Source organism: Erpetoichthys calabaricus, chromosome 4, assembly GCF_900747795.2.
Source record: "Erpetoichthys calabaricus chromosome 4, fErpCal1.3, whole genome shotgun sequence".
NCBI classification, from domain to species: domain Eukaryota; kingdom Metazoa; phylum Chordata; class Cladistia; order Polypteriformes; family Polypteridae; genus Erpetoichthys; species Erpetoichthys calabaricus.
In genome coordinates, this window is record NC_041397.2 from 79,417,300 (window position 1) to 79,433,212 (window position 15,913).

The window sequence follows — 15,913 nt, forward strand, 5'->3', positions numbered from 1 at the left end:
TGATGCCGGGAGCTGCTAATCACTACACCTGTGCCACATCCTCCTTATAAACAGGATAAGCACGAGTGCGGAGAGAGAAAAAAGAATGAAAGAGAACAGAGGTTAGTAAAAAGAAGAGGAAGGCTGGAGAAATGAAGAGCCGGAGCGGGAGCGAGAGAGCAGGCTCGCTGATAAATGCAGGCAGCTGGGAGGAGAGCCCCTCAGAAGGAGTGTTAGGCCGACACTTGGTAGGGGCAGTAGGAAGCGGTCACTCCAGCTGAGAGTTCCCAGGACCTGGGGCTTCATGTATAAACGGTGCAAACGCACAAAAATGTTGCGTTTTCCCATTTCCACGCTCACATCGCGATGTATAAAAACTAAACTTGGCGTAAAGCCACGCACATTTTCAGGCCAGGTAAATCTTTGGTGGCACCCAGTGTCAAAGCAGTGCTACTGTTCCTGTGTGGTTTCCCTTTCCTTTTTAGATCCACATCCCTGACGCGGCTTTATCAAATACACTGAAATTAACCGAATATTGTTTATTAGGTTAAGGCATCTGATTGTAATCAAGGGATTGGAGTTTCGGTTGCAAAGGGATTGGATTGGCCAAATTTTTCACTCCATCTATACAAAGAAAATTAGAGGTGTGGGAATCTTACTACACAGAGCTTTCCCATTTGTAGCGTCAGATGTAATATGTGATCCTGAAAGGTGAATATGTCATGGTGATGGGCAATTTATTTAATACTAAAGTGATTCTGATAAATATTTATGCACCTAACATGGATGATAGAGATTTCATACAAAATGTATTTGCATCTATTCCTAATGTGAACACTCATCATATTGTAATGTCTGGAGACTTTAATTGTGTTTTAAATCCAGACCTGGATAGGTCTTTAGCTGCAGTGACGATAATATGTAATACTGCAAAAATTATTGTGCAGTTTATAATGGATCAGAAATTATAAGGCCCATGGTGGTTTTTAAATCCTAACCTTACAGCGTATTCTTTCTTCTCACAAGTTCATCATTGTTACTCAAGAAATGATTATTTCTTTGCAGAGATTTTTTTGCCCATTATAAAATCATGTAAGTGCGACTCTATTGTTATATCCAACCACACCCCTCTGATCATGGAGATTAATTTACTATACTACACACTCATCTTGTAGCTCCCATCTTAATCCCTCTGTCATTAGCTGATGAGAACTGTACAGAATTCATATCCAAGCAAATCAATTATTTTTTGGAAACAAATGCATCCCCACTGCGGTGGGTTGGCACCCTGCCCGGGATTGGTTCCTGCCTTGTGCCCTCTGTTGGCTGGGATTGGCTCCAGCAGACCCCCGTGACCCTGTGTTCGGATTCAGCGGGTTGGAAAATGGATGGATGAATGCATTCCCAGAGGTCCCCGCAGGAATACTCTGGGAAACTCAGATGACAGATTACTTTGTATCTTTCCTATCACAAAAATAAATTGGAAACCAAGAAGGTGTCTGAGTTAATCAGAATAATTACCATAATAGATATAGAATACACTCAATCTTAAAATGATCCCAGGGCACAATGGGGAAAAGAATGGGGAAAGAATCTTTCACTTAACATTTCAGAAAAGGAGTGGAAGGCAGCCATGAACAGAATACACTCAATTATTCAACTTAAAATCTTTTATCAAGTGCATTTATCTTAATTAAAATTAGCCAAAATATTTCCAGGGCAAGATTCAACCTGTTAATGTTGCAATCTAGCTCCAGCCTCATTGGGCCATATGTTCTGGGCGTGCACTAACTTAACATCATTTTGGACAAAAATCCTTGAATGCCTATCAGATAGCTTTGGTGTCACAATCACTCCTAATCCATTAACAGCTGTGTTTTTGTGTACTTGGAGAAGGACAATTTGTAATTGTCTTTACCTCAGTATTGGCACATAGACTTAACTTGCTCAACTGGAAGAATGCCACCCACCACTTTTAAGTTAGTGGATGAATGTTGTCCTATACTATTTGAAATTGAAAAAAATCAAATTCTCACTCAGGGGATCTGTTCAAATTTTTGTAAAAATATAGCAGGATCTAATTTCACCTTAGAATAAGCTTCTATATCGGGGAAAATGATAATCTTCTTTCCTTGCTGCTTAAAAGATTTGCTTTGTTGGCTGGCTGTCCTCTTTTTCTTTTGGATGGGGGTTGAATTTTGGTTTTGTTTAGTTTGATTTGATTGTATGGATTGTTGTTTTAATTAAAATTAATAAAAAAAAGAAACATTTTGCATATAGACACAAACATATTTCCAAATACATTGTACAAAAGATGTGCAATATACTGTGTGTCTACAAATCATTCATGGCTTATTTTTTTAACCTGGAAAAAAAGAAACTGAGTCTTTCCAATTAATCCAATTCATTGTGAACTCTCTGTAACTCACTACAAGTTATTACAGTAGATAGATGTGTTAACATATGTGGGTAGCACTGTATTCCATGGTGAAACAAGGACTGTAAGTTTGATGTTTTTTTGACATTTCAAGAAAAATTTATAAAAAAAACAACTTAACAGCGCGTCCAATTTGTTAAATGTGTATTCTTTAATATTAGCTTCTAGAGAGGAGTAAATATACTGTCAGTCTAGCAATTTTAACTATAAATATATCAACAATATTACAGCATCTGTTCTGAAGCAACTTTTCTATTAGTGGAAGTTATTATATGAAACAGAAAAATGCTTGAAATATACTGAACATTTTCTTAAAGTATTATATTTTTCTCTTAATTTAATACCAACACATATACTGACTGGGAATTCAATTCGGAACAAGACTTTGTATCTGCAAGGAAGCAATGCTAACTACTTGCACCACCATCCTGCCCACATTATTTTGTATTGTAGACAAAATATACTAATTAACCGGAGAAACAACACAAATGTACCTAAAGCTGTTTATTCAATTTTAAATCAATAATACCATTTCAGTAAAATCTAATCCCTATTAGATTAGATCCCCATAATGCTAAGAATGACTGCTTTTATTTTTCTTATCATGCCAATGATATATTATTAGTTTTAATGATGAGGTTTGAAGGTGCATGCACACTACAGACATGCTATTTATACCATAAAAATATTAGTTACTGGAATCAAACTTATGGCTTAGGATAGAACTGACAGCATTTTAATGCTTGCTGTCAATATGAATTTTTTTTTTTCCTCCATCATCACCTGTATTTTATTCTACAAGTGTATCTAGATAATGAGGGAAGAGGATTGTGACATAATGAAGAGCGAGTTAAATATAATGAATAGATAGATGCATTTGGAATTGAAAGTAATGCCAATGTTTACCATGCAGAACTTTCAGTTTAGGCTGTCTGTTCAAATTTTGTTTTTCATCTTTTCAGCTCCACTGAACCGGATGTGCAGTTACAACTCAATTACCACATTTTGCACTATTACTGCAATTGTCTGTGGCTCACTTAAAATCAAGATGTTAACAGAGTTAAACCAAAAATTACAATTAATAAAATCAGTTTAATATTCATATGAAATAAAAGGTAATGAAACTATTAATATTTGAATATACTGTGAAAATGAAATCAGTACTCGATTTCTTCCCCTCTGACACTGATAGTTAATACTTTATGTCTAAAGAACAAAAATATAATGAATGCAATAAAACCCTATTAAAAAGCAGCTGCCACACTTCATCCCCTTAGACCACATGGCTAGAAAAACTTTAATACACAAACAGACTTTCAACTCTTTAACACCAAATTTTCTGGGAATCTTAATTGCACTGCAAGCACCCTACACGCAATAAGTATATTACCTGCTGGTTTGTAAACATATGGCAGATTGCTTGGCAAACGGATCATCCATCTTTTCATTCTCAAAGCACCTGATCTTTCAGAATTTATTTATGCTTATTAATGATGGCAAATGTTTACTTGGTCTATTCCTTTAGCAGGTATTTTTTATATTGTGCCATTTTATTATATTTATAAATGATTTACCCACATGGAATTATTTAATTTTATAATAAAATAACTAAGCAAATGATAGACACTTTCCATATTATCTTAAAACTTTTAACATTGGTTAAATTTATTTTAATAATGCCCTTTGTATCATTTTAATGAAGGACACTCAATCAAAAATAAAAAAAACTGAACATAGTGCAGTAAATATGGCACGCATGGAATTGTGAACATTTTCACTATGTGTGTATTCATTAGTCTCAAAGCAACAGTAAATGGGGTGCATAGTGGCAGACAAGTTAGTCCTGCTACCTCACAGATGCAGCATCCTCGTTCTTAACATCACTGGGTGCCTGATGTTTTTTCTGGGTTTTCCTTCCGCATCCCAGCACATACATTAGGCTAATTGATGATTCTACACTGGGCCTGTGAAAGTTTGGACGTGTGTGTGTGTGTGAGAGTTTGTGTGTGTGAGTGTATGTCAGCAGATATGGTGTTGGACTGGCAACCATCTAGAGCTGCTTCAAACCTTGTGTCTGATGCTCCCCTATTGGCCTCTGGTCCTCTTCAACACTGAGATGGATTAAGTGGGTTTGAGAAGTTTGCATTATGTGTTACAGAATCACTTATCAAAACATCAGTGTGTGTAAAATTACAGTGATCAATATAGCAAAGATGTCAACAAATGAACTTTGGGAAAATGATAATGCATTGTTCCAAGATTGAGTCAGGGGATAGAGTAAAGAGTGCTGAAGCATTTAAATAGAGATTAAAAGAAATGGATTTTAAGACTGTTTTGAGAAATAACATGGAGAGTGGTAAAAGTGTAACACATTGGAAGGTTTAAAGTGCCTATAAAAAGAATTCACAACCCCCTTGAAGTTTTTCACATTTTATAATTATATTACATTGAGTCACAGTGGATTTTATTTAGCTTTTTGCCACTGACAAAAGAGAAAAGACTTTTTAACACTAGAATACAAATACAAACATATAAAGGCCATCATGAAATATAATCACAAACAGGACTTTGCATGATACCTTGGTGAGCTCTGAATAATAATAATAATTAATAATTCTTTGCATTTATATAGCGCTTTTCTCACTACTCCAAGCGCTCAGCAATTGCAGGTTAAGGGCCTTGCTGAAGGGCCCATCAGTGCAGAGTCCCTTTTGGCATTTACGTGATTCGAACCGGCAACCTTCCGTTTGCCAGTGCATATCCCTAGCCTCAGAGCCACCACTCCGTCCTGAAGGCCCTGCTGTTTCGTTAAAGGACATGAGTGTGGCAGATTCACTGGCAGGATGGCGCCCAACCTCTTGCTGCATCCACACGCTGCCATCTTTCACCTTTACGCCTGGTGCAGCTGTGTTGTTTTTATAAGTGAGTGTACATTTCTTGTGGGGAGGGCTTCTGTTCTCTTTCTCTGATGTAGAACCCTCATCTAAGTTCACCTCTGTTATAGCACGTCTTTATTTGAAAACAGCAACGTCAGATTGGGAGGAGCTTGAACGTGACTGAGAGAATAAAACTGAATAATAAAACAAAACACTAACTTTTACAAGTACCATACATTTATACCAGCTGCTACAGATTCAAATAAATCAAATGTATGTTTTTACTCTATAATAGTAATAATAATACAGTCATCCCTCACCTATCACGGGGGTTATGTTCCAGAGCCCCCCGCGATAGGTGAAAATTTGTGAAGTAGCGACATATATTTATTTTATTATTTATATATATTTTAAGACTTTATAAACCCTTCCCACACTCTTACAAACCTCACTCTCTTATTAACCTTTCCCACATTCTTATAAACACTTCCTATGCTCTTAAACACTTTCTACACTCTTAAACACCGCAGAGCAACACTACGCGTAGCGATCAGACGTCGATGTGTCTGCCACTCGCTTTGTGAAGGGGGGCAGCTGAACGCATGCTAAGCAGAAGTGGACTTTGTGCTGCTTCTGCCAAAATGCCTGCTTGTAGCTCTGCGCGTTCTGAAGCAGGAGGAGGAGTGGGGGGATGTGAGGGCTGAACGCACGTTCACTCAAACCCCCCCTTCCCCCTCCCTAGAGGTGCGGTACGCTCCTTCCAGTTCGCGTTGTGAAGGGAGGAGGAGAGCTGAATGCACTCTAAGGAGAAGTGGACTGTGCTGGCTTTGCGCTGCTTGTCGCTCTGCGTGTCAATAATTTAAAAGCCTGTACAGCAGCTATCTCACTGCCTTGTCTTGCGTGAAGTTAAAATGTTTTATAATAGAGAGATGTTACTCATATCCTTAGCCCGACATCCACATATCATGTGTTAACAGTGTGTTTTATAAGTTTACATGTGTTTAAAGTGTGTGGGATGGGTATTTTAAGGCTTAAACTATAAAAATGTTTATTTATATGGTCTTTCTATATCGCGGATTTTCACCTATCGCTGATGGGTCTGGAACGTAACTTCCGTGATAGGCGGGCGATCACTTGTATTTAAAAAACAAGTGATACAGTGAAGCCGCAATAGGTGAACCGCGATATGGCGAGGGACGACTGTAATAGCCACTCACTACTCTAAACTATTAATATACAAAGAACCTGGGATCGAACCTGCAAACCTCTCGACTTAGAGGCAGCAGTTCTTACCTCTGCACCAGCCAAGCAGACGTATATGTGTGTGTGTGTGTCTGTCTGTGTGTGTTGTAAACTATCCCAATAGGATTAAATTCTAGAAAAAAAAAAGCGCACTTGTTTTGTTACATCTGTGCCTTTTGTGAAAGTGTTTATTTGATATTTGGACTTCAGTCTTCACACATTATACACTTCACGTCAGCATTTTGCCAATTATTAGTAGAACTTGAAAAACATTTCTATTCTAGTTATGTGTTCAACATTTCTTGCCTCGCATTTCCTGTCATCCTACATTTACATAGATCTTTGCAAACACTCAACACATATGAAATATATGTGTACCAAATAATGATATACTATTTACCATATGCAATTCCAGGCACTGCACACCCAGATAAACAGGCTTGAGCTGGGAGAACTTTGTGTACAACTAAAGCTGCTTAACACATCTGCAAAATAAAAGACGCTGATAAGGAGGTGCGAGGGAATTTAAGGTGGCCCGGCATTGTGAGTTTTTCCGTAGGCTTCAGGAATTCTAGTGTTAATGTCAAAGTGAAAACAGATCTCTCTTTGGCTTCATCCTTGGGCTTGTTTTTTTGTTGGGAAACAAATCTCCCAATACTGTTGGTTTCTTGCAGATCACATCAGGATTTTCTGCATGATTTCTCTATATGTTGCTGCATTCATGCTACCCTGTATTCTCATAATCCTTCCAGGGCTGCAGAGAAACATCCACACACGTGATGCTGTCACCAGCATGTTTCACAGAGTGGGGATGTTGTTTTACAATAATGTGCAGTGTTCGAGCATGACATTCAGTCTAATGGCCAGAAAACCTATATGTCATCCACATATTTTGTAATAGTGGTGTACTTTTTGCTACTGTCCCTTAAAACTGCACCTGGGCAAAACTTGTTGTATGCACAGTCTCTACAACCTATGCTACTGTGGATTGTAGCACCTTCAGAGTTATTAGAGGTCTCTTGGTAGCCTTCCTAACTAGTCTTCTTACATGATTACTCGGAGTTTATGGATGGCCTGATTTTGGCAGGTTTACAGCTGTGCTACACTCTTTCAGTTTCTTAATGATTGATTTAACTGAACTCTATGGAATATTTTGTGACTTGGATATTTCCTTGCATTCATTTGCTGACTTGTGCATTTCAATCACCTTTACATGGAACTGCTTAGAGTGTTCTTTTGTCTATATTCGGTAATTGGGGGAAGGTACTGACTCACCACAAGTTGGAAGTTAAAGATACTTACAGATGCATTTATTCTGCAGTCAGTTAAATCCCCTTGATTCCAGATAAGTGATCTCCATTGAACTAATTATGTGAATTATAAAAACAAATTGGCTGCCCTACTGATGATTTAGATGTGATATACTTGATAAAATACAGAATACTGAATAATGAATACATATGCAGTCATTTATGTTGTGTTTTATATTTGTAATTAGTTTAAACCATTTGTAGAGATTGGCTTGTTAAAACAAAAAAAAAAAAGAAAAATTAGGAATGACGAAGAGTTACAAATAGGTAAAGTATAAAAATGATGCATGGATGAAATGACAAGACCAAACAGAAAAAATACAAAAAGGGCATACAAGCTTACAAAAGTCGACAACAGCAACATTTGAAAATAAATCAGATAACATGGGATGTGCCGAATCAATCCATTTACTTTATTAGTTCAATAAATAATCACAACAAGTGGGAACTCATCTCCAAAGCTTCAAACTCAACACAGAAATCAAATCCGAATAGAATGACACTCCATCATAGGACACATTCACTAACACACCCAAACTTACACTTGTAGGGCCACATTAAATATTTATTCGGGATTTAGTTGGAAACTCGAGTGAACCGAGAAAACCAACAAAGATGTTCGAGATGTAAACAATACAGATGGCAGCTGGCAGCTATAATGTAGGTACTGTAGACTTCTTTTTTTCTAAATATTTTTATTGCTAAAAACAACAAATAATGACCTATAGGTAAATTGCAGTAGCTTCCATTTTGAACCAATTGTAAGTACATGATAACTTTACTGCTTCGGCTATAGTCATAGTCAACTTCATTTTATTCATAGTCAACTTCATTTTATTAATAGTAGAAAGGAAATTATACAAAGGAATTACATTAAAATTGAGCACAGATTTAATTAAGGGCTTGCAGACTGCTATTAAAATCTCATTTCTTATGGTGAAACCTCTCCAGCAGAAGTAGACACTGCTGAGCTTTTGTGTAAACAGTGACGGTAGAAAACTGTCTATATGCATGGCCAAATACTTAAAAGCCTGATTTTGTTCCATCACTTATTATAACATACAGGTTTGGAGAGAGGGTACAGAACATTAGCGGTCCTCTTATTCCAACAATGCACATATTCAGTTTTAGAGACATTCAATTTATTTCTTTTTTTCCTAGTTATTAAACTGCATACACTGTGTCCAGCCTACACATATAGTCAGAGTCAATAAATTACCATCTGTCCATTAATAGAAATTTAAAATTCAGTTCAGTTGTATGGTAAATTTTCTAGCAGTGCAAAAATTATTCCAACACTATTATGTGCAATTCAAGAACCAACCCTAGTCAGTCATCTAGTTTTTAGCACGGCTTACATTTCCATAGTCACTGTCATTAAACAAACATGTCTTTGACATATAGAAGGAAAACTCATATAGCCAGAGAAACATACATGCTAACACATAGTGGATATGAATCACTCAACACAGCTTGATTCAAACTAAGGAATCTGGAGTCTATGAGGCAGTTATTGTCTTAACTGTAAAACTATAAATACTGTGCATTTAAAGAAGTCCTCTACATTTGCAGACAATTATATACCCTTATATAAATACATATTGTAAAAAGAAAACAAAACACAGATAAAGGACCGAGGTATGCACCCTGTATACTTGAAAAAGTATGATGCAAAAAAAGGTTCAAGACAGAACTGAGTACAACAGCCAAAATAGCGGTTGTATGTTGAGTTGGCAGGAACCGGAAGTGAGGAATATATATACCCTTAATTTTTTCAGTTTTTAGTCCATTATCCCATCATTCATTCATAAGTACTTGGCATGTTTTAGAATCTTGCTGTATAAAGTTTTTAGATTTTAAATAGTTTATTGAAAAGAATAAATCCAGATTGCCTCATTTACCTGAAAGAAAAGCACAGAACATTTTGTATGGGTATTCTGTTTGTACTACTTCCTTTTTAGTCATTTTTACAGGATACTATGTCCATTTAAAAACAGTATATTTGGTCCTAGGGCCTCATGGTTCTTTAAACAAGCACTCATTACTTAAAAATAGTATAAAGGTGACACAAAAGTACTGGTCAATCCCTAGCAGCAACTTTTTTAACATGGATCCTTGCTGTTGATCCTCTTGTAGATTTTGTTAGAAATGCCCCTTGCCTACTGCTCCTTCATTTTGTCTACAATGGTTATCCCTGATGGAGTTACAAAACTCTTTTCCTGCAGAAACTATGCATGTCAGTTCATGTACTTTCACTTTTTCTTTTCTATACTGACTTGTATTATGTCACTGCTGTTGCTATTGTTTGTCTCATGCTCTGTCTTTCTGGTGCTTTGCAGATGGGCCGACTGCTACACAAGCTTGTTTTTTAAATTCTGTAACAAGATGGATGGGATGATGTAAAGAAGATAGTTTAAACTGTTTAGGTAATAGACCTTTTGCTTTGTGTCTGAAGTCTTGTCAGGCAGAACAGGAGTGCAGTGTTTGCTGGTGGATTTTGCACAGAATATATGTATATATATAAAAAAAACAAACTCAACATGCCCTGTTGAGGTGGCAACCAGTACACCAGGTGTTTTACATTTTTGGGCAATAAGGGTGGAGCTGGTGGTGTTTTGAAAAAAAGACAGCTGCTTTTAAAAACTGCTGCTAATTTCTCTTTTCCTCACTATGTGTTTTGACTGAGAACAAATAATCTGCAAGAGCCATCCAGGAATGGAATGGTTGTGAATTTCCCCTTGGGATTAATAAAGTATCTATCTATCTATCTATCTATCTATCTATCTATCTATCTATCTATCTATCTATCTATCTATCTATCTATCTATCTATCTATCTATCTATCTATCTGTTATGGGCCCCACTAGTGGGCCACAGCAACAGAAATGATGAAAGTAGCAAATCCCAAAGTGTACGCGAACTTCACCTCCTCCAGAGGATAAGCTACGTCAACCAGGTCTGGAACTGACTCCACTGGCCCTCAATGGTGACGTAATCCAGGTCTTTGGCCCTGTGAAATAGGTAAAGTGGAGCAGGAATGAGAGAGATTTTGGGGGCTCGTCCAGGATCCGCTTTCACGACTCAAAGGCAATGAAGCTTTTCAGCTTGCAAGAGACATCACAATTGATCAAGAGACTGATGCACCGAAGCCTTCTGATGAAGAGGGATGTATTAACAATATACTTAAGTATATACAATGTGATGACTTGTTGTATTCTGAGGATGAAGGTATGAGCCAGTTATTAATGTTAAATGACCAAGTATGTAGAGTTATTGAAAATCGTGATTTAGTTGGCCTTAAAAATGGGGTAACCCAGGCACAAGACACATGTACAACCACTATGGCAGTGCATGCCACACGACCGCACACTGAATATATAGTACAGATTCTAGCACTACAGGCCAGAACATAGAGCAGCACTTGGTTTTCCACAATGGGCTGGGAGGGCAGCCTCAACACTTCAGAAGCATAACTAGCACTGAACCTGTTGTACATAACAATAGAGATGTGCCAAAATCTTTCCCACCACAACGGTATACACTACCACATGCAGCTCCAGAGTGGATAGCCTCTCTAAGCGAATTCCCTTATCTTCCATCGCAGGGAGTTTAAGGTACATGGGGGGCAAAGTGGTGACCACAATTTTGATATCACATATAGCAGTATTTGCAAACAGATTGATGAGGGCGTCAGGGAAGGTTTCACAGAGACAGAAGTGATCCGAGGTGTGCTGAAAATAGTCAAGCCAGGTGTCTTCAAGGACATGATTATCAATCAGGATGAAATCACCATAAGTGAAATGAAGGGTTTCCTCAGGTCACATCTTGGAGAGAAGGCCAGCACTGAATTGTTCCAGGAACTGATGTGCGCAAAACAAAGCGATCAAGAGTCCCCTCAGCAGTTTTTGTACTGCATGATTGGGATCAAACAGAAAATTCTCTTCCAGTTGAAGCAAGTGAACACAGATATTCGCTATGACCCCAAGACCATCCAGGAGGTTTTTCTCCATACAGTCTGTCAGGGCCTAGGGCCAAAGTACACAGAAATCAGGCAGCGGTTGAGACCATTCATTTCAAACAGCCTTGTCACTGATGAGGAAATCCTAAGTCAGGTTATGAAGATAATCACTGATGAAAATGAACACCAGCGTAGACTTGGTCAAGCTATGCGTCAGAAGACAACACATGCACATAGTGTCCAGGTGAACAAAAGGAATCAGACCTCCAGTAAACAGGGTAATGAGACCATACAACAGCTCAGTGCACAGGTGGAGGCTCTAACAAACATGGTTGCTGCTTTAATGGACCAACAGACCGCAGTCATGCAGGCAACTAAGCCAAAGAATACAGCCGCACAGATCCCAGTCCACCATCAGGTGCATGCTACCTCTCAGACTTTTATCAGTGAAAATCCTTATCCTTCGCCAAGCCAGTCCACACCCATGAGGAAAGGTAGGACATCCAGCTGCACTAATTGTACCCAACAAGGGTTGAAAAACTGTAAGCACTGCTTTGTGTGTGGTAATCCAGGGCATCAAGCAATTGGTTGTTTGAAAAGAGCTAAGCAGCAGGGAAATGGGAGTTGGCCTCTGTTGGGGGACAAATAGAGGTCGTTCCACAGCTACAGTCCCAACCATTGACCCCAGTGCGAGAACAACGACAGCAAAAATGTAAGGGAACTAACAAGGGCTACCCTTCAAAAGTACAAACACCTCCAGAGGCTACGGCCCCCATTGTACCACTAATTGGTAGGAAGAGTCTGCTCAGCTGCTTTATCAATGCTGTGACAGTACTGTTTGACTCTGGTTCACAAGTAAGCATTATTGACCGGCAGTGGAGGGAAACCTTCATTCCTAATCACCCAGTGCGACCATTGCAAGAGCTTCTTGAAACAGGGGAAATCCTTGATGTATGTGCGGCAAATGGGCAGTTGATCCCATATGATGGGTGGGTGGAGCTAACAGTCAATCTTCCAGGTAATGACAATCCCAACCTTGCAATGCAGGCTCCCTTCCTGGTCAGCCAGCTTCCCCTTCCTCAGCCACTACTGGGAGCCAATGTCATCCAAGCAATGGTTGAAAGGCAGGCGTCTGTTGCTGATGCGCCAGCCATGGTCATCAGTCTTTTCCACAAAGCTCTTGGTGTGGGAGAAGAACAAGCAGAAGCAATGTTTAACCTCATTCAAGTCCAGAAAACCCCAAGTTCCAGCATGGCCAAAATAACAGTATGCCGGGATGATGTTAGCATCCCAGCCGGAAAGACGACATATGTGTGATGCAGGCTACCACCTACTTTTGACGCAAAAAACCCTCTTGTCTTGTATGAGCCAACAGAGGAGGATGTGTGCTCTAGGGCAGCTTAGTATAGGTGAAGGCTTATTAGAGATCAGTAAGGGCAGGCGACCATACATTTGTGTGCCCATCTCCAACCATACTGAGCATGAAGTCACCTTGCCAAAAAGGACCCAGTTAGGTTGTAGTAGGTTGTGAAAATCCTTGAGACCGGTAAACCAGAAGCTCAGCCGACAGGACCAACATCAGCCAGAGCAGTAATGGCAGAAGTTAACAAAGTAACTTGCTCTAATTTCTCTCCTAACGACCTCTGGCAACCGCCTGTTGATCTCAGCCACCTTAGCCCGGGGTAACAACAGGTAATTGAGAAGATGCTATACGAAGAATCTGCTGCATTCACCCAAGACAATAACGACATTGGGTGCATTCCATCTCTTCAGATGTCTATTAGGCTCAAGGATGATGTACCTGTTCAGAAATCGTATGTATCGATCCCGAAACCTCTGTATAGGGAAGTAAAAGAATACATACAGGAGCTATTGGTGAAAGGATGGATTGTAAAATCTCACTCACCATATGCAGCACCCATTGTGTGTGTGCAGAAGAAAGACGGATCACTACATCTGTGTATTGATTATCTGCTGCTTAACAAGAAGACTGTGCCAGATCGGCACCCTCTTCCACGTATACAGGACTTGATTGATTCACTTGGAGGTTATAGTTGGTTTTCTATCTTAGACCAAGGTAAAGCCTATCACCAAGGCTTTATTGCTGAAGAAAGCAGGTATCTGACTGCTTTTACGACTCCATGGGGCCTGTATGAGTGGGTTAGGATACCTTTTGGTTTGTCAAATGCACCAGCCACACTTAGGGATGAGTGCGGTATACCCTATCTGGACGATGTCCTGTGCTACTCCAAGACCTTTGAAGAGCATGTTGAAGTTCTGCGCCTCGTACTCAAAGCTCTACAACAACACGGGGTTAAACTGAGGCCAGAAAAATGTGAAGTAAGGTATGTGGGTCGGCTGGTGTCAGCAGACGGAGTGAGGGTGGATCCAAAGGACATAGAGGCAGTACAGGCACTCAAAGAGAAAACCCCACAAACAGTAGGGGAGATCCGGAGGCTGTTGGGTTTCCTAAGTTATTACCGAACATATGTGCAGGACATTTCACGCATTGCAAGACCATTGTATGAGCTGCTTCAGGTTAAGCAGGGGGTAACACAACCCAAATCTTCAAATGGCAAGACCAAGGGGCAACAACTACCTTCACGCACCCCAGTGGAGTGGAACAGAGAGCACCAACAGATACTTCAGCGCCTCATAGACATTCTAACAAACCCACCAGTGCTAGCCTACCCAAATATCGACTACCCCTTCATACTTCACACGGATGCTTCCCAACAGGGCCTTGGGGCGGTCCTTTATGAAGACCAAAATGGCAAAATGAGAGTGATCAGCTATGGGTCACACACAATAACATCAGCAGAGCAGAATTACCACCTTCACAGTGGAAAGCTTGAGTTCCTGCCCTTGAAGTGGGCAGTATGTGACAAATTCAGGGACTATCTGTATTACGCCCCCTCTTTTGTTGTTTATACTGATAATAATCCCTTGACATATGTGATGAGCACTGCCAAGCTGAATGCATTGGGTCATCATTGGGTAGGGCAGCTGGTGGACTTCCACTTTGAAATTAGGTATCGACCAGGCAAGCTAAACATAGATGCAGACACACTCTCTCGTTGTCCCCTTGATATTGATGCCTTCATGACCCAGTGTTCGGAGCAACTGTCAGAAGAGGCAGTGCATGCCACCTGGGAAGGGACCAGGACAGCTCAGCGAGGTGATGTGGCATGGGTGGCAGCCCTCAATATTACTTCTCAGCAACTCGACCCTTCAGAGCCTTTCCCAGTGATCAGTCCCCAAAAAAAATCCTTGAGTTGAAAATGCTAACCACAGAACTAAGGGAGGAAAGTCGTCAAACATCAGATGCGTCTACCAAAAAGCTGCCGAGGGAATGGTCCAGACTGTATATGGAAGGAGATGTCCTCTACAGGAAGACATTGAGTCACAAACAACTAGTTCTTCCTGCCATTTACAAACAGACAGTACTCACACACCTACATGATAGAATGGGGCATGTTGGTGTAGAAAGAGTTTTGAGTCTGGCAAGACGATTCTACTGGCCTTTTATGAGGAAAGAGATTGAGGAGTATGTCACGAGGAAGTGTCGTTGCATAAAACAAAAAAACCCACCTTCCATGACAGAGCACCCATGGGGTGTCTTACATCAAGCTCACCACTTGAACTTGTCTGTATTGACTTTCTTCACCTTGAGACCAGTAGGGGTGGATATGACTACATCCTGGTTGTAATCGACCATTTCACCAGGTTTGCACAGGCATACCCCACTAAAAACAAAGCAGGTAAAACAGCTGCTGACAAGATCTTTAATGACTTTATCCCCCGGTTCGGGTACCCAGCCAAACTTCATCATGACCAAGGGCGGGAATTCGAAAATGAACTATTCAGAACCCTCAGACAGCTGGCTGGGGTACACCATTTGAGGACCTCCCCCTGCCATCCACAAGGGAACCCGGCAGAACAGTTCAACAGGTCCCTGTTGCAGATGCTGCGGACACTGGGAGAAAAGGAGAAAGAAAATTGGAAGGAACACCTACCTCATGTTGTTCATGCATATAACTGCACGAAGCATGAAGCAACAGGATACTCCCCATATTACCTGTTATATGGCCATCATCCTCATCTTTCCATT